General features: G+C 40.2%; 1 protein-coding gene and 1 pseudogene across 4 annotated transcripts in view; one reads left to right on the top strand and one right to left on the bottom strand.

Moving 5' to 3' along the window:
* HHATL (hedgehog acyltransferase like) overlaps nt 1-27,324 on the top strand; it is a 464,648-nt gene that overhangs the window by 394,519 nt on the left and 42,805 nt on the right. The gene's annotated exons all lie outside the window — the stretch shown is intronic.
* Nucleotides 1,729-25,516, bottom strand: LOC126947739 (sal-like protein 4; annotated as a pseudogene).

Genomic DNA, 27,324 nt, shown 5'->3' with positions numbered 1-27,324 from the left:
ATAATAATAATATCTGGGGAATCCTAAAGTCAGGTGCAATAACTAAGAGACAACACCTTGACTAACAGTCTTGGATCCACTTTTCAGTCAGGGCCTTCTACCTAGAGGGAAAAGACTTTTCTCCCAGAAGCTAGAATCTTTCTTTCTTTCTCCTTTCTTGTTAAACCATGAAAGCAATGTTTCATTTGCTCAATATTACACTTACAAAAGGAGATTACAAAAAAAGGCATCACAAAAGCCTCTTGGACGTTCAGCTCTTCCAACCAATACAACTCCTAGGTTTTAGACAGGGCCTGGGAATACTTCATCGGTCTTAAAATAGGAAAACAGACACTATGGCTACAAAAGAATTTAAAAATAAATGAGGTAGATAAATTAAAGCTTTCACACCCAGGAATTGCCTATTCCAACTTCATAGCCTTCATGAAATATTCAGGAAGAAAACAAAAAAAAAACTTCATAATTACTTGGCTTAAGTCCCAATTTTGTTGAACTAAGGGAATTCAACAAAAAAATTAGTATATGAACCTGTGATAGGAAACACACCCTTCCATGAGTTTCTTCTCAAGAATGAAAACCCAGTTATTCAACAGAGTAGGCACTGACAAACTAAATTAAGTCACCTGAAATTCCCTGCTCAGGTGCCCACCTCTTCTGGGGTTCAGGAAGAGGACAGCACCTGGGAAGTGTGGGGAGGACACTGGCACTCTCAGGGCTCCAACTGAACTGCATTTAAGCAGCAACACACAGACTAACTCCCTAAGGACTACCGTAAGTCCATCTGAGGGCATCCGACTTATGGTTCTAAAGTTGAAGCAGGACAGGCATGGTGGTTCACGCCTGTAATCCCAGCACTTTGGGAGGCCAAGGTGGGCAGATCATTTGAGGTCAGGATTTTGAAACCAGCCTGACCAACATGGTAAAACCCCATCTCCATTAAAAATACAAAAAAATTAGCCAGGCATGGTGGTGCATGCCTGTAGTCCCAGCTACTCAGGAGGCTGAGGCAGGAGAATCACTTGAACCCAGGAGGTGGAGGTTGCAGTGAGCTGAGATCATGCCACTGCCCTCCAGCCTGGGTGAAACAGTAAGACTCCGTCTTTAAAAAAAAAAAAAAAAAAAAAAAAAAGTTGAAGCAATTTTATAATTCTACAACCTTAGTTTTATTTTTTTTAAGTACATTCAAAAAAACAAACAATAAGATGGGGACAGGGTTGGGGTCTATAAATAGGCCCCTAAATAGATGGCAGACCTTGTCCTTTTACCCACATAGTCATCATGGAAGTACACAGTACCCCTCTCCCCTCAATTAGGCTAAGTCATTGTCTTTTCCATGTGGGTTCGATAAGTTCCAGTGGTTCAACCTTGAAATAGGTAACCAGTCTTTGGAAAAAATTCTAGGTTGTACAAAGGTTCTATGTATACAGTTTGTCACAAGTACAAAAGCTACTTTGCAAGACCCACTTCTTTCCAAAAAATTTTTTAATGCTAGTCTTTATTTGTTTCGGTATGAACATTTTTTGTTGTTTGATTTTTCAATTTTTTGCAAAGCAACACAGCAACAGTCGTGATTGTAGGACTTGCCTGAGGTTGCGGTCACAATCTTCAAAAACATCATTTGCATATCAGTAAGAAAAAGAAAACAGGAGATGAGTGTTTACCAAAAAAGCAGATTCTAGAGATTTCACTGTGTCTGCATTTCTCCTTCCATGCAAGTTCTCCTTTAGCTTAGCTGACTGCAATCTTGTTTTCTTCCAGGAAGTGAGGGAACGCTGTCAGTAACACCTGGTTTTTCCACATTCTGCACTGATGTCTGATTGGGAGCCATCCATCTCGAAGACGGTGGTGTTATTCACAGTGGAGCTGGCCTCCAAGGAAACCAGGAGGTTAGGAACACCCCCACTCCGGATCACAGAGATCTCATTGGTCTTCATGGCCAGACTGCCACTGGGCATTCTGGTCTACTGGTTTCACACAACAGGGTCCACGTTCACCAAAGGGGCCAGGATTTCCTTGGGAAACATTTCTGAGACTTTTTTCTGTCTGTACTTAACAGAGCCATGGTGTTCTCCATGGCCAGCTTCCTCCCACAGCGGGCTGAGTTATTGTTCGCCCCATGGATCATGTAAAGGACTTTGAAACTGACTTTGGTGGTAAAACTCGCCCACAAATGTTGCATACAAAAGACTTCTCTCCCGTGTGAGTCCACCCATGAATCTGAAGAGCGCCAGCGGACGAGAAGTTCTTTCCATACCACATGCAGCCATGTTGCTTGCGCTGTCGGCGTGGCTGGGCCTGTGGGCGTGGCTGGGCGGCTAACAAAGCCGTCATCCTGGGGACAATGTTAAGGGTCCCACAAACATGCCAGGAACTTCAACTTTGACATAGGTTGGCTGGGCTCAGATAAACATGGAAGGAAGACTGCTCTGACACTTGTGCTTGTAAAGGACCGCCTGGTCTTTGGGTTTGACGTTGACTGTGGAGATGCTCGGTGGCTTCCCTTTCCCTTTCTTGGATGGGTCTAGCGCCACAGTGGAGAAAGGACTCTGGAAGAGCACCGAGCCTGGCGTCTGAGGAAGCAAAGCACTTGGGAGAGGAGACATGATGTTTGGAAATAACCTGGTTCCATCTGGCTTCAGCGCAAAGGGCATCAGCCCTGGGGACAGAGAGCTGGCGGTAGAAGGGATGTTGGCAGAAGAAATGTTGGCAGAAGGGATGTTGGCGTGAAGTAGTTTGGCTTGTTTCAACACATCCGGAGACAGACCTTGGCTCCCAGCTTTCTGGCTGAGCAAAGTCACAGCCATAGAAACCTGCTGGGATATGCGGCTGCCCAGGGTCCTCTCCCACCGCCAAAGTGGAGAGCATGGGAGGTCCGCATGTGCACCTGAATGCGATCTGCTGGGTGAGTTGTACCTGCTGTCCTTGCTGCTGCAGACACAGGATCTGCTCAAGCACAAATGGGCACTGGGACAGGCAGCACATCTGCACTCTGCTGATTCATCACCACCTTGGTGGCTCATAGTGCCTGCAAGCTTACATTTGTGTTAGCCACTTTGCTTTTGGGTAAATAGCTTATATCTTGGAGGAGGGCAGCAGGACGGTCTCTGTCTTTAGGTACACCACAAGGTTCATAACTGGTTTCTTCCTGTCCCCTGGGCTGACACCATTCTCCCTGTGCCCATCCTCACTGCTTGGACTGGGTGGTTGGTAACTAAGTACAGCTCTGGAGAAGTCTTCTGAAGACACTGGCCCCTCCCTGTCATTCATGATGAGAACAGGTAGATTTTTAATGTGATTTTTTTCTTATGTTCCAGAAAGAGATGCTAAAGAACTCTGCAGAGCATTTCTCACAGACACACGTCTCCTCCCGGCAAAGCCACTGTACTGTGGCTTCATTCTCACTCACCTCATCATCATTCCCTGGGTGGGTTACTGGAGCACCCGCTTCCCCCGCTGCAGCCACAGGAACTGACCCCGGAGTTTGCAGATGTGGCTCCAGCAGCAGTGATATAGGACATTGTGATATTATTTATTTAATATCAAAACAAGCACAATATAAATTATCTTCCTAGCTGCATTACTGTCAAAGAAAAGAAATGAGAATGAAAGATGAGAATCAATATGGAATCTCATTGTATTGATATTGTTTTACTATTTTGCCATGAGAAAATATTCATGTGTCATTTGTGTGTTTAAATTTTTTTGAGAATGAATGAGAAGTTCTAGCATGATGATAGCTGCATGAGATAACATCTTCCTTCTTTCCCTTATAATCATGTTAAAACTTCATTTTAAGCAAAACTAGATTCCTAGTATTCCTACCCAAAGTTCAGCAGTTTTTAATAAATGAATGCTCTTCATTTTGTTGTTTGCCTTTGGTCTATTCCAAGTCCTGAAATGATTCTTTTTACAGTTTTGTTCAGTTTTATAGTTGTTTGTGGAAGATAGCATTTGCTGACCTTTTCACTCCATAACACTGCAACTCAATCATTTAATTTTTATTTGTGCTTATGGTTTTTTTTTTCTGAGCCAATGATTTTATTTTTAGTAGAGTCTGTATTCTTTTTCTAAGACTGTTGTAACAAGTAACACGTGGCCAGGTGCGGTGGCTCAGGCCTGTAATCCCAGCACTTTGGGAGGCCAAGACAGGCGGATCACAAGGTCGGGAGACGGAGACCACCGTGGCTAACACGGTGAAATCCTGCTCTACTGAAAATACAAAAAAAAAAAAAAAAATTAGCCGGGCGCAGTGGAGGGTGCCTGCAGTCCCGGCTACTCGGGAGACTGAGGCAGGAGAATGGCGTGAACCCGGGAGGCGGAGCTTGCAGTGAGTGGAGATCGCACCACTGCACTCCAGCCTGGGCGACAGAGCAAGACTCCGTCTCAAAAAAAAAAAAAAAAAAAAAAAAAACCAAGTAACACGCATTGGGTGCCTTAAAACAACAGAAATTTATTTTCTCACAGGAAGCTGGAAGTCTGAAATCAAGGTGTGAGTTGGGCCCTCCTCTCTGGGAAGGCTCTAGGGAAGAATCTGTTCCATGCCTTTCTCTTCGCTTCTGGTATTGCTGGCAATCCTCGGCTTGTGGACACATCACTCCAGTCTCTGCTTCTGTTGTCATATTGCATTCCATTTGTGAATCTTCAGATCATCTTCCCACTGTGTATGTCTGTCTGTCTCTTCTCCTCTTCTTATAAGGACACCAATCACGTTGGACTGGGGCTGTGAAGGTTGTCAAAATAAAAACAAAGTCACTTGTGTTAAAAATCCTCATAAATAGAGCCAAGAAACGCCACAAAGGAAGAGTTCTCAGGCACAAATACCTGATAACAAGAATTATGACAAAAGACTGCAAAAACTAAAGCTGTGCACAAAGGCCATCACAACCTTACACACACAAAAATTCTTCTGCAAGGACATCTGCCCAGCAACTGCCTATCTAATCTTGTACTGGCACCACTCTTATTATTGATTCTTGTAGCTAAGGATAATTATTCCAAAACAATCATGTAATTATCCTCATTTTTTCTTTAAAATGTTGTCTGTCTTTACCTCCCTAAATATACACATAGTTTCCTACAGCACATGTGTTCCCATTGCAGTGCCCTATTCTCAAATAAACATTTTTCTCTTAGAGCCTCCCTGTTTGTTATTTAGATTAATAAAATGATATCTCAGAAGTGGGACCCAAGTGCACCCACCTCAGAGGAATCGGCAGCCCCTGGTATCAAGTGAAGTATCAACTGAGCCCTTTGTGCTCTATGCTGCCATGAGTTACATTCTCTGCGCTAGTAAATATCCTTTTTATTTCTTGGACTCCCTTCCCTCAGTGAATTCTTTTTCACTTTCTGAGATAATACAAGATGTTTTGTCTTTTCTGGCAGGTGCTATCTGGAATAAGAGCAATGCTTTTCTGATTTGAGTCCTCTCGTTTCTACAGAATTTACATTTTGTCTGGGTCTGCATGTCTGGTATGGTATTTTGTGTGGTCTGCATGCCTGGCTTAAAATTTTTGTGAACACTCTTATTTTTTGTTTCATTTGGGTTTGGTCATGTGCATCTGTAAATCATCTGGCTCCTTTTTCCCCCTTGCTTGTTTCTAAACATTTTCTGAGAGCAAAAATAAACACTCTAAATGGTGGGCACAAGACAGCCAATTAAAAACCACGAGGACAGTCACCACTATCTAAAACATCAGTCCAAACTCCGTGACAGGAATTATAGAATTTTCTTCACTCTTGAGAGATTAATATAAAACAAAAATGATATTCTCAAACATTAAGCCATGCCAGGTTTTTGGGGACTCCTGCCAATTACATGATTTTCCTCATGCATTTTTTTATTTTTTTAATTTTTGTGTGTGTGTGTGTGAAAATGGGGTTTCACTATGTTGCCCGGGATGGTCATGAACTCTCGACCTCAAGTGATCCTCCTGCCCTGGCTTCCCAAAGCACTGGAGTTGCAGGTATGAGCCACCATGCCCGGCCATGTTTTTAAACCAGTGGCCATCATGGGGATCATTCAAACTCCCCAAGCTTGTTTTACTTAAAGTTGAATTAGAAACTGTAACTGCAGAGTTAACATGTAGAGCCTTCTAAGTTTTCTATATCTCTATTTTTTTTCTGCCGACTTTGAATCTGCTAATTTTTCTACTTGTATTGAGATAAACACACTGCTTATGGCACTCCAGACAAGATTGTTTTTATAGTCTTAAAAGGCTTTCAAACTAATGGCTTTACAACTTACAACAGCTCCATGACAACCAACAATCTAGACACAAAATGTAAATTCTAGTTTGCCTGAAAAACAATTGCTTAGGGTGAGGAACAGTTAATTAAGGGATTGATATTCTAAAATAAAATAGACTACCTATCAGGGTAAATAACATTTAGCTATATGACCAGACCCCATTTTCTAAGAAATATAATTTGTATCCGACTATCTTTTATAAACCAATAAGTATATATTACCATGTATTTAAAATTCTAAAGTTATGTTAAATTAAATGATACTTATAGAATGTCCAAGTCATTTCCAAATAAAATAAATTCCAAAACATAAATAAATGTTTATAAGTTAGGCTCTCAGATTAAACAGGTCAAAATCTTAAGCTCAGAGCAATAATATGAGGTGTCTCTCTGGCATAAAAATGGCTTTGTCTCCCATGCCCAGAAAAAGCAAACAAAGCAAAACAAAAAACCTGCTAAAGTGCTTTCTTACCCACATTGACTAATCAAGCAAACCAGACAAAAAAACAAAGCATATCCTTTGCCCACTTTTTGATGGGGTTGTTTGTTTTTTTCTTGTAAATTTGTTTGAGTTCTTTGTAGGTTCTGGATATTAGCCCTTTGTCTGATGACTAGATTGCAAAAATTTTCTCCCATTCTGTAGGTTGCCTGTTCACTCTGATGGTAGTTTCTTTTGCTATGCAGAAGCTCTTTAGTTTAATTAGATCCCGTTTGTCAATTTTGGCTTTTGTTGCCGTTGCTTTTGGTGTTTTAGACATGAAGTCCTTGCCCATGCCTATGTCCTGAATGGTATTACCTAGGTTTTCTTCTAGGGTTTTTATGGTATTAGGTCTAACATTTAAGTCTCTAATCCATCTTGAATTAATTTTCTTTTAAGGAGTAAAGAAAGGATCCAGTTTCAGCTTTCTACTTATGGCTAGCCAATTTTCCCAGCACCATTTATTAAATAGGGAATCCTTTCCCCATTTCTTGTTTTTCTCAGGTTTATCAAAGATCAGATGGCTGTAGATGTGTGGTATTATTTCTGAGGACTCTGTTCTGTTCCATTGGTCTATATCTCTGTTTTGGTACCAGTACCATGCTGTTTTGGTTACTGTAGCCTTGTAGTATAGTTTGAAGTCAGGTAGTGTGATGCCTCCAGCTTTGTTCTTTTGACTTAGGATTGTCTTGGAGATGCGGGCTCTTTTTTGGTTCCATATGAACTTTAAAGCAGTTTTTTCCAATTCTGTGAAGAAACTCATTGGTAGCTTGATGGGGATGGCATTGAATCTATAAATTACCTTGGGCAGTATGGCCATTTTCACGATATTGATTCTTCCTATCCATGAGCATGGTATGTTCTTCCATTTGTTTATGTCCTCTTTTATTTCACTGAGCAGTGGTTTGTAGTTCTTCTTGAAGAGGTCCTTTACATCTCTTGTAAGTTGGATTCCTCACTTCTCAAAAGAGGACATTCATACAGCCAACAGACACATGAAAAAATGCTCATCATCGCTGGCCATCAGAGAAATGCAAATCAAAACCACAATGAGATACCATCTCACACCAGTTAGAATGGCAATCATTAAAAAGTCAGGAAACCACAGGTGCTGGAGAGGATGTGGAGAAATAGGAACACTTTTACACTGTTGGTGGGATTGTAAACTAGTTCAACCATTATGGAAAACAGTATGGCAATACCTCAAGGATCTAGAACTAGAAGTACCATATGACCCAGCCATCCCATTACTTGGTATATACCCAAAGGATTATAAATCATGCTGCTATAAAGACACATGCACATGTATGTTTATTGCGGCACTATTCACAATAGCAAAGACTTGGAATCAACCCAAATGTCCATCAGTGACAGACTGGATTAAGAAAATGTGGCACATATACACCATGGAATACTATGCAGCCATAAAAAAGGATGAATTTGTGTCCTTTGTAGGGACATGGATGCAGCTGGAAACCATCATTCTCAGCAAACTATCGTAAGAACAGAAAACCAAACACCGCATATTCTCACTCATAGGTGGGAACTGAACAATGAGATCACTTGGACTCGGGAAGGGGAACATCACACACCGGGGCCTATCACGGGGAGGGGGGAGGGGGGAGGGATTGCATTGGGAGTTATACCTGATGTAAATGACGAGTTGATGGGTGCTGATGAGTTGATGGGTGCAGCACACCAACATGGCAAAAGTATACATATGTAACAAACCTGCATGTTATGCACATGTACCTTAGAACTTAAAGTATAATAAAAAATAAAAATAAAAAATAAATAAATAAAAGTTTTCAAAAAAGAATCAGATCTTAGTAGTTTGTAGAGTTCAACAGCCTTTGAAATTCCTTATTATACTTGGTTAGTAAGGTTTACTATATATTTTTTAGTCAATATTTATAAAATATTCTCCTGGAAAATATTTGATTTCCCCAAGATATAGCAATTTGTAATAATAGAATTCTATTTTTCCTATATTTTAAAACTACTTCTGTTGAATAAATGTGGCCCATTTTTGTTAAAAAAAAAAAACAACAAAAAACAAAGCATAGATTTGTTACTAAAAAACCCAAGTCTATTTGGAGATTTGATTTTTCTTATACAATTCAAGCTGAAAATAAACAATTGAATGTTTCATTCTAAATTCATTTGAAACTGATTTAAAAAAAAAGAAGGGGGTGTAAAGGGGCAAAAGAGATTTAAAAAAAGAAAACCAAACTGTTTTGTTCAAAATTTTGGTCCACAGCCTTCGTTAGACTACCTATCAGGGTAAATAACATTTAGCTATATGAACAGACCCCATTTTCTAAGAAATATAATTTGGATCCAACTATCTTTTATAAACCAATAAGTATATATTACTATGTATTACTATCTCATGACTAAAATTCTAAAATGAAAGCTATAAGATCTTTATTGTGGTATGTGTATCTATATGTGTTTACACATTCTGTATGTTGCGTCTGCATGGTAAATCTGCCATAGTCAGCTAGAAATCCCTTATCCAGATTGGCTTAGATAAATGAGTGCTTATATAAATTATGGAGTAATCAACCCAAATGCCTTTTAGTGCATGTGACGTAATTATTTCTTTAATAAATAAGCTTGTTTTAAATTTGTTGATGAAATAAAAATAAAAATGTCTTCAGAATTTCAGCATACATTTTTGTCTGGGTTTACTAGTCAGATAGGATTATATTTGTCTCTGCTAGATATTTTAAGATAATAAAACTATAAACCCAGCCTAAAAACATAATGATCTCTGTTTGTGTAACTCTTTGACAAGTAAGACTAATTTAATAGTGTTGGCTTAATAAAAACAGCTATGTCTTTTAAGTTATCAGCAAAATACCCATATAATTAACTTTCAAGTTCTTACTTAGGTGAACACCTGATATTCACAGACTGTACACATGTTTAACAGGGAAATTACTTGAAATGATGAGTAGCTTTATCTCATATCTCAGCTTTCATAAGTAATTTAGGTAATATTGATAAAAATAAATAAATTAGGTAAATGTAAATGGAATAAAGATTTATAAGTGAATTTTTGTATGATTTAAAATTCTGAAGTTATGTTAAATTAAGTGATACTCATTGAATGTCCAGGTCATTTCCAAATAAGATAAATTCCAAAACATAAATTGTTGAACACAAATATGTTTTTCCTTGGCTTCTTAAATTTTATAGAAAGACTAAGTATATTTGAGATACACACAAATTACATTATGGGGAAATGTTTCTAAAATAATAAAATTCTCATTTATAAAATACTGATATGTGACAGACAGTTCAAAATTGCTCCCTTTGCTTGGCAAAGAATTTATGACTAAGTCCTCAAAAGCAAATGAAACAAACATGAAAATAGACAAATGGGACTTAATTAAACTGAAACACTTCTGCACAGCAAAAAAAAAAAAAAAAAAAAAAATCAACAGAGCGAAAGACAACCTACAGAATGGGAGAAAACATTTGCAAACTATGCATCTGACAAGGGACTAATATTCAGAATCTGCAACGAACTAAAATATCTCAACTACAACAAAAAACAAATAGCCCTGTTGAAAACTGGGCAAAGGACATGAATAGACATTTTTCAAAAGAAGACATAGAAATGACCAAGAAGCAGATGAAAAAATGCTCAACATCACTAATCAGTGGAGAAATGTTCATTATAACCAAGATGAGATGCCATCTTATATCAATGAGAATGGCTATTATTAAAAATGGCTATTATCAAAAAAATTACAGATGTTGGTGAGGATATGGAAAAAAGGGAATTCTTAAACACAATTGGTGGGGATGTAAATTAGTACAACCTCTATGGGAAACAGTATGGATATTTCTCATAGAACTAAAAATAGAACTACCATTTAATCCACCAAGCTCACTACTGGGTATCTACTCAAAGGAAAATAAATCATTACATAAAAAGGATATCTGCACTCACATGTTTATTGTAGCACTATTCACAAAAGCAAAGATATGGGATCTACTTAAATATTCATCAATGATTGGATAAGGAAAATGTGGTATATATAGATCATGAAATACTCCTCAGCTATGGAAAGAATAAAATCATGTCTTTTGCAAAAACACAAATGAAACTAGAGGTTATTAAGTGAAATAACTCAGAAACAGAAAGTCAAATACTGCATGTCCTCAATTAGAAGTGAGAGCTAGGCTGGGTGCAGTGTAATCCCAGCACTTTGGGAGGCTGAGATGGGTAGATCACTTGAGGCCAGGAGTTCAGGACCAGCCTGGCCAACATGGCAAAACCCCACCTCTACTAAAAATACAAAAATTAGTCAGTCATGGTGGCAGGTGCCTGTAATCCCAGCTACTCAGGAGGCTGAGGCAGAAGAATTGCTTGAACCTGGGTGGCAGAGATTGTAGTGAGCCGAGATCACACCACTGTACTCCAGCATGGGTGATAGAATGAGACTCTGTCTCAAAAACAACAACAACAAACAAACAGTGGGATCTAAATAATGTGCACATATGAACATATTGAGTGGAATAATGGACATTGGAGACTTGGAAGGGTGAGAGGGTGGAAGGAGGGTGAGGGTTGATAAGTTATTTGATGGTTACAATGAACACTATTTGGGTGATGGCTACACTAAAAGCTTGGACTTCAGTGCTATGCAATATATTCATTTAACAAAACTGTACTTGTACCTCCTAAATCTGTTTTTTAAACTGCACTTGCATCTCCAAAATCTATAAAAATAAAAACACTTCAAAAATAAGCATGTTGTCATAACATTTTTAAAAATTTGCTTCCTAGGTTTTCACTAGAAATTAAAGTTACTAAGAATTGAAAATTCTAATTAATATATAAAATTCTGTATATAAAGCATGCCAAAGATTTTTACGAGATAAAATGTAAGAAAGGCATAAAAATGTGTTCTTCATTTAGAATAAAAAAAACACGTGTTCTAAGTTCAGAGGTTATTAAAGGTTATTTCAAAATATGAATTTGGGAAGGAAATATAAACAAGATAGAAATAAACCAGTAAGTAGGACAGAGAGAGATGTAAAGAAAGTTGTAAGTATGAGGATATAGTTTTGGTAAAGAGTTAAAAAGAAAAAAGAATAATTTTGTATGGGAAAGAATTATGTGTGGTAAATTTTTGTCTGAAAGTCAAATGACTGGTTATTTAAGAAAGAGGAAGTATAATTCAAAGCAGAAAGTCTAAGCATGTCGTGGAAGGTATGTGTACATCACAAAATGTTTGTGAAGCATGAATTTATGAAAGACATTTTTGTGTGTGATCAAGTTGGCTATAATTAGAAGGAAATTATAAGTCCTTCTAAAAATTTAGCTGTGATATTAAAAATACAATGATAGGGCTGGGTGCGGTGGCACATGCCTGTAATCCCAGCACTTTGGGAGGCCAAGGTGGGCAAATCACAAGGTTAGGAGATCAAGACCATCCTGGCTAACATGATGAAACCCCATCTCTACTAAAAAAAAATTTTTTTAAATTAGCCAGGCGTAGTGGCAGGCGCCTGTAGTCCCAGCTACTTGGAAGGCTGAGGCAGGAGAATGGCGTGAACCCAGGAGGCGGAGCTTGCAGTGAGCCAAGATTGTGCCACTGCACTCCAGCCTGTGAGACAGAGCGAGACTCCATCTCAAGAAAAAAAAAATACAATGATAGAAAACAAAATAATCTGCTCTCCTATGTTAAAACAACAAAGTTTTCTTGAAGTATTGATCTGCTCTTAGTAACACTGCAAGGAGTTTTGATTTTTAATTCTGAAAGCTGTTTAACAGGTGTATTACAAACTGCAGCTTCTTCCTGTTTTACAGTTTCTATTTCTGCTGAGTTTCTTTCTGAGATGCATTTAATTTATCTAGTTTCAGGTTGGAAATGCCATCTTCTTTGTTTAGAGTGATTATTTAATTTCTCAAGGTAGAGAAGTTCTCTAAGGCTCTTAAGGCTTCTCAAATTCATGTCTCAGAAATTCAACTTTTACTGTATTTTGCTGCACGTGATTTGCAGGTCACACACACACATCTTCTGGTTTGGCTGGGGTGATAACTCTTTTAACTTTCTTGTCAGCTCCTGTAACTTTTTTCTTCAGTACTAACTCTGCTGTTATGACCTGACACTGAAATGCTCTATTTTGAAGGCCTGGGAAAGCAATGTTTTCCTTCTGCATAACAATTTCTTGATGTGTCCTAATTGCTCCATGTAACAAGGAGACATCTCATGCTTTTCCTAAGAGCTATGCATTTCCCTGTACAAGGTACTAGTTTTCTTGTTTACATTTCTCTATAATATGATACAATGCTCATCACCTTTGGGCCCACACTCTTACTATATCTGATAAAATGCAAGTACCTTTTCATCAGGTTCAACTTCCAGGTACCTGAATGGGCTTCCTATGAGAAGAGATAAACACATTGAAGGAGGTTTTTCTTTATCTTTTTGGTAACTAGCCTAAGAACAAAATGTTTATGCTTTATGAAGACACTTTCCTGTGTTGTCTTTATTAGGTTTTCTGATTACCTGGGAAAACCAGGCTTTGAAAGGGTTAAAGCATTTTTTTCTTTTACATCAGTGTAACTTTCTGTTTTGTGTTTGAATTCTGATTATCACTCTGGTTAAATGAATTACTATTATTCAATTTTATTACTTAATTAACAGTGACCTGTTATCCTGTCTTTCTTTTTTTTTTTTTTTTTTTTTTTTTTTTTTGAGACAGGGTTTCACTCTGTCCCCCAGGCTGAAGTGCAGTGGCACCATCACGGTTTACTGCAGCCTTGACTTCCTGGGCTCAGGTGATTCTCCCACCTGAGCCTCCTAAATAGCTGTGACTGCAGGGGCACACCACCATGCCCAGCTAATTTTTGTATTTTTTATACTGACAGGCTCTCGCTATGTTGCACAGCCTTGTCTCGAACTCCTGGGCTCAAGTGATCTGTCTGCCTTGGCCTCCCAAGAGTGCTAAAATTACAGGCATGAGCCACTGTACTCAGCCTGTTATCCTGTCTTAATCAAGGGTTTTAAACATTTTGTCATCTTTAACAGGCCTCCCCATTATCAAAATTCTAAATTAAGTCTTTTTGACCTATAATCAACTTTGGGATATTACAGCCAGATCCCTGGAGAGCATCAAAGGATGTATCTCTCATCTTTAGAGATATTAAATGATTAGCCTTATTTAGTAAGTTACACGGGAAGCATTGTCAAATAAATGACACTAGATCTTCTTTCAGTTGCATCTATGTGTTATTGATATGAATGTTCCAAAGTGTATAAAACTCTTAAAATCCAATATATCATCAGTCATAATTCTGCTTATTATGTTATATGTCACAGAAATAATCAATTTCCTTATCAATTGCTGATTATAATGAACTTCTATCAGATTTTTAACCATGGTTCTTCTAAGTTTTTGTCATCTGTAGTTATTGTTTTGATTTTTCTCTAACAGTATTTGCAATCAGATTAGTGAAAAAGACTCTGACAAGTACTCTTCAATAGAGGTTTGGGTTTGTTTGTTTGTTTGTTTCTTGTTTTTTGTTTTGAGATGGACTCTTGCCAGGCTGGAGTGCAGTGGGGAAATCTCGGTTCACTGCAGCCTCTGCCTTCTGGGTTCAAGTGATCCTCCCACCTCAGCCTCGTGAGTAGCTGGGATTACAGGTGTGCACCACAACACCCAGCTAATTTTTGTATTTTTTATAGAGACAGGGTTTTACCATGTTGGCCAGGCTTGTTTCAAACTCCCGACTTCAAGAGATCTGATTGTCTAGGCCTCCCAAAGTGCTGGGATTACAGGCATGAGCCACAGCGCCCGGCCGGAGGTTTTTTTTTGTTGTTTTTTTGTTTTAAATAACTTTAAGAACAATTGACTAAATAAAAAACTTCAGAACTCAGAAACTGGTGAATTTGTGAGACAACAAATCAAGGTCAAGCACAACAAAAATTAATTACAGGAGATTAAATAACTGATGAAGATAATGTTTTTATGACTTTTATTTGAAACATTATTGGTTCTTCACTTAAATGTTTTGTTTTCCAGATTTAAGAAAATGTTCTCTCAGCCGGGTGCAGTGGCTCATGCCTGTAATCCCAGCACTTTGGGAGGCCAAGGCAGGTAGATCCCTTGAGACCAGGAATTCGAGACCAGCCTGGGAAACATGGCGAAACCCAGTCTGTACTAAAAATACAAAAACATTAGCCAGACATGGTGGCACCCGCCTGTAGTCATAGCTACTTAGGAGATTGAGGTGGGAGGATCTTCTAAGCCTGGGAGGCAGGGGTTTAAGAGAGTTGAAATCACACCACTGCAGTCCAGCCTCAGCAACAGAGCAAGACCCTGTCTCAAAAAAAAAAAAAAAAAAAAAAAGAAAATATTCTGTCTTAAGCTGTCTGCATTTTTAAGAAATGTGGTAAAGTATATTTTTATGAACAAAGGTAGAAGCATTTACTTCTTTCTCCCTACTTGAATTCTCCAAAAGGTGGAAACTATCTGTGAATATTCATTTAGTTTTCTGCATAATATAGTTATATAGTTGTGTGTGATATAGGCAATATAGTTATTTGCATGAGTTCAATAAAAATTTGCTCTCTTTGTAACAGCATACAACAGGAAACATTTGTTATATTACCAAAGCTCTGACTGGAATATTACATTTGAGAATGTGTACAGAATGCCTGGTTTCAAGGGTTCCCAGTCTTACAGAGAGTAAGTAAAAACTGTCATTTCCTGACAGGCTCAGGAACTTTAAGACTGGAAGTAAAATCTAAATTCTACTTTGGTTTGGCTTCTTAGCCTAAAGATTTCAAATATGAGATTATTATGTGATCAATATAGACAGAAAAAGTTATATTTCTAAGGAAAAGCTATAATACACTTGTTATTAGATTGTAGTCCTATGCATTATTTTGAGTACTTGTTATGTACCTGTAGACTAGACTAGATTCTAAATTCTTCTAGGTTTCTTCAATCCAGCTTCTATGAAATTATGAAAACTGGGAACTGGTCTATTCCTGAAGCCCTACAAGCAGAAACTAGATAATTTTAAGAAACAAGTCTCATGCCTGATGTATAGGCCACTCTGAAAGTTCAACAAGCCACCCTATAGCATAACCAGAGACATTCAGACTGCAAACTAGGTCAAGAAGTTGACAACTTCATGCTGTGGGCAGCTTGTCCCAAGATGTCGGCACAAGACTGCATATCATAATGAGACTCTTTTTCACTTGGCAGGATAATGTGCTAATTGAAATTTCACAATCAGGAGGGTGGAGCAACATGGCAGAATGGAAGCCTTCACCATTTGTCCTCCCTGCTGGAACACCAGGCTTTAACAACTATCTCCACAGAGAAAAGCACCATCATAGGAAATAAAAATCAGGTAAGCAATCACAGTACCTGGATTTAACTTTGTATCACCAAAAGAGGCATTGAGGAAGGCAGGAGAGAGTCTTGAATCGCCAGGAGAGTGCATTCACTGGGGGACATTACATTGAACTCTGTACTGCCCTGCCATAGAGGAGAATAAAGCCATGCTGGGCTCAGCAAGTGCCTGTGAATGGACCAGACTGAGCCAGAGGGGAATAGCCCATCCCAGTGGTCAGAACTTGAGTTTCTCAGCAAGCCTCACTACTGTGGGCTGAAGTGCTCTGGAGTCGTAGGTGAACTTGAAAGACAGTCTAGGACACAAGGACTGCAATCCTTAGGCAACTCCTAGTGCTAGGCTGGACTTAGAGCCAGTAAACTAGGGTGAGTAGTGACCTAGGGAGACACCAGCTGATGTGGCTAAAGGAATATTTGTGCCATCCCTCCTTCCATCCCAGGCAGTGCAGCTTGCAGCAATGAAAGTGATTCTTTCCTTCTATTGAAAGAGAGGAGAGCAAAGAGTGAAGAGGACTTTGTCTTGCACCTTGGGTACCAGCTTAGCCACAGTAGGATAGGTAATTGGACAGAGATGTAAGGCCTCCATTCAAGCCCTGACACCTGGACATTTCTAGACACGCTCTGGACTTAAACAGAACCTGCTACCTCGAAGGGAAGGACCCACTCTTGGCAGGATTTATCACCTGTTGATTAAAGAGCCCGGGGGGCCTGAGTAACTACCAGTGATACCCAGGGAGTATGCCATGGGCCTTGGGCTCTGACATGTGTTGGCTTTGGGGTGATCCAGTACATTCCCAGCTATAATGGCTATAGGGAAAGACTCCATCTGTTTGAGAAAAGCAGAGGGTAAAGTAAAGGGGACTTTGTGTTCCACTTTAAGTGCCAGCTCAACCACAGTGGGACAGAGCTCTTAGAGGTCCCAAGTTCAGGCCCCTAGGCCTACTCTTAGACAGCATTTCTGGACCTGCTCTGGGCTAGAGAGAAGCCCACTGCCCTGAAGGGTGAGCCCCAGGCCTGGCAGCATTCACCACAAGCTGATGGAAGAAACTTTGGGCTTTAGGTGCACATTAGTGGTGGCCTGACAGAACCCCGCCATGGACCAGTGGTGGTGGTGGCCACAGGGAGAGACTTCTCTGTCTGTGGAAATGGGAGGGAAGAGCAGGAAGGACTTTGTGTTGTGGTTTGAGCACCAGCTTAGCTATGGAGAATAGAACATCAGATAAATTGCTAAGTTTTTGACTCCAATTCCTGGCTCCCAAACAGCGCCTCCAGATATGCCTAAGACCTGGTGAAACTCACCACCCTGAAGGGAAGGGCCTTAGGCAAGGTCCAGTGTTGTGCTGGCTTCAGATCTGACCCAGAGCAGTCCCTGTGGTGATGGCCACAGATGTGCTTACATCATCACACCCCCAGTTACAGGTAGCTCAGCACACAGAGAGAGACTCTGTTTGTTTGGGGGAAAGTAAGGGGGAAAAAAAAGAGACTCTTGCTTGATAATCTAGAGAAGTCTTCTGGTTCTTATCCAAGACCACAAAGGTGGTACCTCTGAGTCTATAAAAACCACAGTGTTATTGGGCTTGAATCCCAAGTCCCTTTGAATACATAGAAAGCCTTCCCAAGAAAGACAGGTACAAACAAGCCCAGGCTGTGAAGACTACAACAAATACCTAACTCTTCAATGTCCAGACACTGAAGAACATCTTCAAGTATCAATACCATCCAGGAAAACATGATCTCACCAAATGAATTCAATACGTTATCAGGGACCAACCCTGGAGAAACAGAGATATATGACCATTCAGACAAAGAAATCAAAATAGTTTTTTTGAGGAAACTCAAATAAAATGCAGAGAAGGAATTTAGAATTCTATCAGATAAATGTAACAAAGGGATTACAATAATTAAAAAGGATCAAGCAGAAATTCTAGAGTTGAAAATGCAACTGACACATTGAAGAATGCATGAGAGTCTCTTAATAGCAGAATTGATCAAGCAGAAAAAAGAATTAGTGAACTTGAAGACAGACTTTTTGAATATACACAGTCAGAGGAGACAAAAGAAAAAGGATTAAAAAACAATGAAGCATGCCTACAAGATCTAGAAGATAGTCAATAGCCTCAAATGGACCACTCTGAGAGTTATTGGCTTTAAGGAGAAGGTAGCAAAAGAGATAGGGGTAGAAAGTTTACTAAAAGGGGTAATAACAGAGAATTTCTCACACTTAGAGAATATATCAACATTCAAGTACAAGAAGGTTATAGAACACCAGGCAGATTTAACCCAAAGAAGACTACTTCGAGGCATTTTATAATCAAACTCCCAAAGGTCAAAGATAAAAAATTCTAAAAGCAGCAAAAGAAAAGAAACATGTAACATACAATGGAGGTCCAAAATGACTGGCAGCAGACTTTTCAGTGAAACCTTATAGGCCAGGAGAGAGTGGCATGACACGTTTAAAGTGCTGAAGGAAAAACTTTTACCCTAGAGTAATATATCTGGTGAAAATATCCCTTAAGCATGAAGGGAGAAAAAAAGACTTTCCCAGACAAACAAAAGCTGAGGGATTTCAACACCAGACCTGTCCCACAAGAAATGCTAAAGGGATTTCTTCAACCTAAAAGAAAAGCATTGGCCGGGCATGGTGGCTAACACCTGTAATCCCAGCACCTTGGGAGGCCAAGGCAGGCAGATCACTTGAGGTTAGGAGTTTGAGACCAGCTTGGCCAACATGGTGAAACCCTGTCTCTACTAAAAACACAAAAAATTAGCCAGGTGTTGTGGTGTATGCCTGTAGTCCCAGATACTCAGGAGGTTGAGGCAAAAAAATCACTGGAATCCAGGAGGAGGAGGTTCCAGTGAGCTGAGATCATACCACTGCACTCCAGCCTGGGCAACAGACTCAGTCTCAAACAAACAAACAAACAAACAAAATCCTTTATATTATCTAATATTCATTTTATATTTATATGTTCCCAATTGTCCTCCAAATGACTTTTTAGCTAATTGGTTTGAACAAACATCCAATCAAGGTCCACAGATTGCCTTTGTTGTTGCGTCTTTCAAATCTCTTTTCATCTAGAATATCCTCTTTCCCCCCTTTTTAGTGTTTCATGACACTGACCGGTTGAAGAGACCTGATCAGACAGATGTCTTATAGAACAACCCATCTTCCGAGACTAAAAGTTATTTCTAAATTAAGGTTAAAATATTGGGAAAAAATATGTCATAGCACTGTGAATTTCAAACTGCATTAAATTAGGACACACATAAAGTCTATGTGCTATAATAATCGTTGTCCCATTATTGCTGATGTTACAATTATAAATTGATTTTAAAATCAGCTTTAAAAGCAATATTAAATACATTAAAAAGATAAAATATATATTCCTTAATCCAAAAATCAAATTCATGGAATCACACTTTAAGGAAATAATGAACCCATGGGGGGGCGGGGAAATCTATTCATGAATATTTTAAACACCTATTTTATGAAAAAGCTAGAAAAAATATGAATATTTTTGACAGTAGTAACTCTGGTTCATTCATTCCTTTATTCAATACATATTTATTTAGTTCTTGCTATGTATTAACACTGGGTTAGCTACTAAGAATTTAAAGACAAATATGGCACGGCCTCTGCCTTGGGGATCAGCTCGGGGAGCAAGCAAGCACACAGACACTGACACCACAAAGTGAGGAAAACCACAAAGGGGAGAATTTTCCACCTTTAATGACTTCAGAGTACTTCCCCCAGTACTCCACCTCCTCCCCAGATGAGGAGACACTCAAGGATTGATTACCAATTCATTTGACATTAATTTCTAACGTAATTGCAATGTGGTTTTATAAAAGATAAACAAAATGATATTTCAGGTAGCAAATAGTGACCACCTGTAGCCCTGAAACACTGAAGAGAGCCAAGATATCAGAGTTGATATTTGTTCAACAATAGAATTGTATCCATCAATTTTTTTTATTGCTTGAGAGAGAATGTATGGGGGAAGTCTGAGCATGATTTATTTGTACATGTAAATAATATCAGTTTTAATGATGCCTTCTTACAGTTTTAATGATGCTACTTACTGAGCCTAAAATTATGTTTCAAAGGCAGTTTATTGACAGCAATGGTGGGTCATGTTTGCCCTGTCTCTAGTCCCAGGACAGCAGCCGAGTGTGCACACTGCAGCTGGCATGCGGAACAGACCCGTGTCCCACATCACTGCTGATCTTGACACAAAGGTTTTACCACTCAGTCTCAAAATGGACCTTGTCAAGTTAAGTTCAGGCACTTTTAAATGTTCACTCAAGTTGCAGTGAGTTGAGATCGTGCCATAGCATTCCAATCTGGGTGACAGAGCAAGACTGTCACATAAACAAATTAAATAAATAATATTCACTCAATTAACTACTTTTTTTTTAGACCAAGTCTCGCTCTGTCACCCAGACTGGAGTGCAGTGCAGTGGCTCAATCTCCGCTTACTGCAACCTCTGCCTACCAGGTTCAAACAATTCTCCCACCTCAGCCTCCCGAGTAGCTGAGATCACAGGCGTGCACCACCACGCTCAGATAATTTTTGTATTTTTAGTAGAGACGGGGATTTCACCATGTTGGCCAGGCTGGTCTCGAACTCCTGATCTCAGGTGATCCACCTGCCTCAACCTCCCAAAGTGCTGGAATTCAGGCGTGAGCCAGCATGCCCGGCCAGCTACTCTTAAAGTATGTCTGTGTAAAACATACTTTATGACAGTCAGACCTGGATGAGATTTTAGAATATCTTTAGTCCATTCCTCTGCCTTTAGACTGGACCATGGCTACTTGGAGTCATAAAGATAAGAATGTATCTTTTTAAAATAAAATGGAATGCCACAAGGAGCAACTTCACCATTTCTGCCAGTAACTTGCTTCATTGTTTAGAGACATTGGCATTTACAGGCAATCCTCCTACATTCCTTGTGCTTGAGTTTAAAGTTCATTTCTTTGATTTTAACCTTGACAAAGGTGTAGTGCCCAGGATCAGTCCCTGTCTACCTCTCACCCTCCTTTCACATTTTTCCTCTCATCTTCCACTCCATCCCCCTAATATGCTTGGCTCTTCCTCGCTAGCTCCTATTGCAAAGTTTCCATATCACACACCACCATCCCAGCTAGCATATGGCTTGTTTCTCAAGGGACAGTGAGAGGAAAACTAGGAATTTAGAGCGGGCAGAGTGCCTCTGCCCTCAACTGGACAAATTCAGGGGAGCTTTCCCCACCTGTTCAGAGGAGGTAGCCCTGTCTTATTTAGACACTGTTTTAAACTTACTCTGACATTGTTATTAGTAATTCTAAAAACTGGAAACTAATCTATAGTAATGGAAAAGAGATCAGGGGTTGCATGGGGAGGGGGTTAAAGGAGGGAAGAGACACCGGAAAACTTTGAGGGGAGATGGAAATGTTTGTTTCCTTGATTGTGATGATGGCTTCAAGGGTGTAGACAGGTGTACATTCTAAATATGTGTAGTTTATTGTACTTTAATTATATGTTAATGAAGGTGTAATTGTTTTAAAAATTCTTATTAGCTCTTAATTCAACTTATTTCAGACCTAGCCTAATTTCAGAAGGCTTGTTTTACTAATTTGCAAAGCCAATAGTTTGTCTCCGCAGTCCTCAGAGCTTGAAAGCACAGCAATAACATCTTTGCACAAGCCCTACTTTGTAAATCAGCCTTAGTTCCCTGTAATCATATAGCCACTTCACTGTCAATGGGGCTCAGAGAAATTAAGCAGACTACAGTTTGTTCCTACCAGAGAGCACCACACTTGCAGTTCAGCTGTGTGTGGGCCACCCGGTGACGTTGGAGAGGCAGACCTGGCTCAGTACAAGGGACATTTCATAGGTGACTATTCTGAAGAGGACATTCAACATCATACATATGGATGATCATCCCCCCTACCCTCACCAAAACATTCTCAAGGCCACGGCTAAGTCTTACGCATTCTAAACCTTTGCTGAAATGAAGTGGGGTTCACGAACTGTTTCCTTCCCAGCAGCATCCCAGCTGTGTGTTAAGGGGAAGAGATCTAAAACTCTCTCCTCCACATCTACTCCGTCAGCATGGAGGAGGAGAGAAGAGAGACTGTGAGAACCTTGAGCATTTTACAACTCCAGAGCCTTCCAGACTGAGGGCTCAAATTGCATTTAGCTCCAGCACAAGGCAGAAGACGGCAGGAAAAGACAATAATCAACACAATATATGCACATTTAAATGGCCTTTTCCAAGGAGGAGTGTGACTCTTTGATTTAGTCACAAATATCCTTCCCCCACCAAGAAAAAAAAATTTCTTCCACCATTCACCTGGATAATGCAGTATAGAATTTATAGAAGTCAAGGTTCAAATGTAATTGAATGTAACATGAACGTGGCTCAAATGAGCTTGCACAAAATTGGAATTTATTAACTACTATACATAGGAAATCCAGTTATTGGTCTCCATTCAGGCATAGATGGATTCAGGTGTTAAAGGATGCTGTCCAACCTCTGTCCCTTTCCTTTTCTCTCACCCGTGTCAATCCTCTGTGCTGGCTGCATTATAAAGCGGACTCACTCATCCTACTTTATCCAAGATAAAGACGGGGCAGCTGCCTCATTGTTAATATAACGAATCTTGTGGAAGAACTTTGATTGTCTGCTTGAATTAGGTGCTCATTTGTGGACCAATCACTGCAACGAAGAGAATGAGGTGCTCTGATTGGCTACATCAGTGGTCACTGTTCATCCTGTGACTAGGACTGAGAGGGTGGGAGGAAGGGAATCATAGGTCCATCCAAACTATATGGACTGGTTTTCCCAAAGTAAAGAAGAGTTCTGTTGGCAGAACAAGGACAGAAGAGCATGCTGGGAAGCTGTCGCAGTCCACTAAAAAGAGGAACAGAAAGAGCTGGCACCCCCAATCAGAAAGGCTGTTGTCTGAAGAAAAAACCCCTCTTCCACTTCCTGCCACCTGGAGGGTCACAGAGCTTTTCTCTGTTGCGAGCCTCCACAGTTCTCATTCATCTGGGGAAAAAGATTCAGCTTTGGTGGAAAGGTGAATGCCCTGCCTCTGCCTCTGCTATCTTGCTTCTGCAGCAGGAGGAAAGGCCATGGGCCTGCCCTCTCCATTCACAGGAAAATCACAATGCCAGCTTTTAATTTATTCAGAGTGGAGAGAAACTCGACCTTCACAGAGAGGAAAACCACTCTGAGGGTGAGGGAAGTACTGCTGAATGAAATATCACCATTCTTGCCTTGACCTGTGAGACTTGGATATACGATAACAGATATTCATGACAGAGTGGTGGAACCTATTATATAGTCACCTTCTGTGACGAGTTTGAGGTTTGGTCTCTCTGAATGTCCACAACTTGAGATTCTTTCTCCTCCTTCCTTACTTAGCACTATTCTACCCGAGAGAAAGAAGGAGACATGCTAGACCTGCTTTTGAGTCACAGGGACACTAGCTAAAACTCCCTGTGACTCAAAAACAGGTCTAGCTTAATGCTAGGGCCTTTCTTTTACCATTGAACCTCACACCTCCCTGGTCCCCAGTCTGCCATTTTACTGTGTGGCCTTTGGCAAGTATTCTGATCTCACCAAGTCTGTTCTCTCAAGGTCAGTGGAAATAATGAGACCTACTTTTGCAGGAAGACACACCTGAAAAAGTTTCTGTAATTCCTTTATTTCCTGAAAACCTAACACAGTTGTTGGAACCTCATTTTTAACAGACTGCATTAGTATTATGAAACATATACTATATACCAAAGAAAGTTAACATCCACAACTCCTAAAATGTTAATAATACACATTCTACGTCTCCGTGCTATGCTGAGAATTGTGTTTTTATCAAATGCTTTTCTCAAGTCCACGTACAATTGCATCCCATTTCTCCTGACTCTGATGCACAGCCAGCCTACTTCCTCATTAGTATCACTGTGTTCGTCCATTCTCACATTGCTATAAATACCTGAGACTGGGCAATTTATAAAGAAAAGAGGTTTAATTGGCTCTTGGTTCTGCAGGCTGTCCCGGAAGCATAGGAGCTTCTGGGGAAGCCTCAGGAAACTTTCAATCATGGCGGAAGGTGAAGGAAAAACAGGCATGTCTTACATGGCTGGAGCAGGAGGAAGAGAGAGAGCAAGCAGGTGCTATATACTTTTAAACAACCAGATCTCGTGAGAACTCTGTTACAGGAACAGCACTGGGAGATGATGCTAAACCATTAGAGACCTCCCCAATCCAATCACCTCCCATCAGGCCCCACCTCCAACCATGGGAATCATAATTTGACATGAGATTTGAGTGGGAACACAGATCCAAAACTTATCAACTACTGAGGCAAAAATGGGAGAAAAGAGGGGAAAAGAACAGTGTGTGCGTGCGTGTGTGTGCGTGCGTGCTGTGTGCATGTGTGTGTGGGGACATAAATTATCTGGTAATGTAGACACCATGATTATTATTTGACCTGTGCATTCTTTGTCATGAAGAAAGTATTTTGGCACATTCCCATCTGGGTTCCACTCCCATCAGGACCCTTCGTGGGAGTCTAGTGACTCCATAGTGTCAGGGGGAATTCAACAAGTTCTAACCTCACACCTAAAGGAGGAGACGCCTTCTGCAAAATTATCCTACTCAAAGAAGAGCAGAAAAGAAGGAAACCCTGCACCCTGATGTCATTCTCTCTGCCCTGTTTTACATCCTGACTGCCAAGTAGAGAAATACATAGTTTAGGCTTGGTTGGAACAGGATGTGAGAACACAGATTTAAAGACCACTTCAGGAATTCATTTTTGAGTGACTCATGGAAAACTGGGTGTTAAGTGACTTTTGGGGGGCTGAGATGTGGTTGATACTGCCAGTCATCAGAGAGCACCACTTGGTGTCCCTGTGCCTCTATGGAAAAAGGGAGAAGCCAGCTGCATACTTTTTGTAGACTGGACAGGTAGATGGTGTTACTTGTTCATCATCCTTTGTTGTCCTCGCCAAGGCTCTCTTGTTGGCCGTGTGTACACCCTTGCTCCACTGGTTTTGGGTTTGATCTGTGACTTGGAATGTGAGTAGAGGTACCATATGTCCATTCAACCACAGACATTAAATGTACTTGCATGGTTTGGTTTGCTTTCTTGGGCTCCTGCCATCTGTCATCAGAACAGCATTCCCCAGGAAGCTACCTCCCATCCAGCCTGGGTCCCAAAATAAGTAACATGGAGAAAATTAAACTCAACCCACAGCCTGAAGCAGTGTCTGGAGGTCCTTCCCATTGCATGTCTTCCCGTCCTTCAATCACCTCCTGCTCTCTCCTGGCTTGGGCCGTGTGGACACAGTCGTAGCATTGCATGGCTAAACTCTCCTCAAGAGGATGAATTCCAATCTCAATCGACCCCTTCATGACTACCCCACTGATGTTTCTTATCTCCCTTGAGTCACCCTACTGTGACCTTTCTCCCTTCCTCTCAGAAGATGACACACCATACGCTGTACTAGAAAGATGAAAGCTTTTCTATCTGGTTTGGGTTTCACCAAAAGCAGATCCTCAAACAAGAATTTGGGTGAGGAGGTTTATTTGTGAGGTGATCCCAGGAAACAGATGTGAGGAAAAAGGGAAAGTAAGACAGGTAAAGGAGACAAGTCAACAAATGGTGCTAAGGTTTGAATGTGTCCCCTCCAAAATTCAGATGTTGCCAGTTACATGACAGTATTAAGAGGCAGTGCCTTTAAGAAGTGATTAGGCCCGTGAGGGCCTCTCCCTCATGAATGGGATTAGGGGTCTTTATAAAGGAGTTTGATGGCAGGAATTCTTCCTGCTTCCCCTCTTCTGCCTTCTGCCATCTAAGGACACAGCAAGAAGGCCCTAATCAGATGCTGGTGTCTTGATCTTGGATTGTAAGAAATAAATTTCTGGGTTTTTGTAAATAAATAACTCAGTCCCAGGTATTCTGTTATAGCAGCACAAAATGGACTAAGACAGATGGCATTAGTGAACTTCTGGGCAACTGGAGCTCAATCCATTGCATACCCTCTGAGGAACTATATAAAATGTGCCTCCAATTTTCCCCCAGAAAAGGACCAGGGACCTGATCTCATCAACTATTGATCAAGGATTGGGAATGGTAACTCCCTTGTACTTCTGGGATGTGCCTGCACCTGGCTAAGTAATCTCCTGCCTCTGATATGAAAGCCTGAGGTTTTGTGTGGAAGCCGGTCACAGCAGGCAACTGTCCTCCACCACAGTGCTGAAACTAGACAAGCCAAGGGAATCCAGTTTCAAATGCTCTATTCCTGTGCTATCCATGTCCCTGTGTCTCTGGCCAAGTGGCAAAAACAGGTCTAGAGTGAGATATAAGAGGCAGAGACAGAGACAGACAAACTGCTGGTGGTATTCAATCCTGGTTCCAGGCATTCCTCTTGTCATGGAACACTCCTAACTTTACCTTGGTTTGGAGGAGGATCTGCCAGTTTCCAGCAAGAAACAGAGGGCAGTCTCAAAGGGTTTCAGTGAAGAAAGTTAATTATCCTCTTGTCCTACTATTATTCCTATAGATCAGACACAGCAAGGACAAAAGTTTGAAGAAAAGTCATATGAGAATAACCTGAAGTGATGAAAGTCCTAGAAAGATTGCCAGATTTAATTTTACTGGTGGATTCCAAGTTTGGTTATTTGAGTTCAGATGGTCACTGAGTTTGAAAAGTCTTCTGTTCCCCTCCAGTCCGTTTGGCCCTAGAACCATAATAATTTCTTCCCCCTGGTTGCCAAACAAGGGTATGTAAGATGGTTTCACTGCCCCGGGTTTAGGCAGAGAGAGATGTCTTGTCATCCTTTTCTTAGATTTAAATGATTGAGTTCCCAGACCACTAGTAAATCTTTGGACAGTTAGCCTGATGTGGGCTGGGGAAAGGATGAATGGCTTGATATTTTCCTGGAGACCCTCATCAGGATCAGGGGGCTAGCTAGGGGCACAATTCTAAATTGGCATTTATTTTTCCTCAGTATCTTGAGGACATTAATCTATTGTTTCCTGAAATGTATTAATATTTTTACTGTTGAGAAACTGATTGTCAAGCTCATTATAGTTATTTTGCATGATTTTTATTTTTTTCTTCGAATTTTTTTTTAATTTCTTCATCCTTAATGTTCTGCAGTTTTCATCAAATGTGTGTACATATGGATTTATTTTTATCCTGCATAATTTTTAGTAC

The sequence above is a fragment of the Macaca thibetana genome, chromosome 2 (genome assembly GCF_024542745.1).
Source record: "Macaca thibetana thibetana isolate TM-01 chromosome 2, ASM2454274v1, whole genome shotgun sequence".
Taxonomy (NCBI): Eukaryota; Metazoa; Chordata; class Mammalia; order Primates; family Cercopithecidae; genus Macaca; species Macaca thibetana.
Note: the sequence above shows the minus strand (reverse complement) of the source record. Positions and strands in the feature narration are given on the sequence as shown.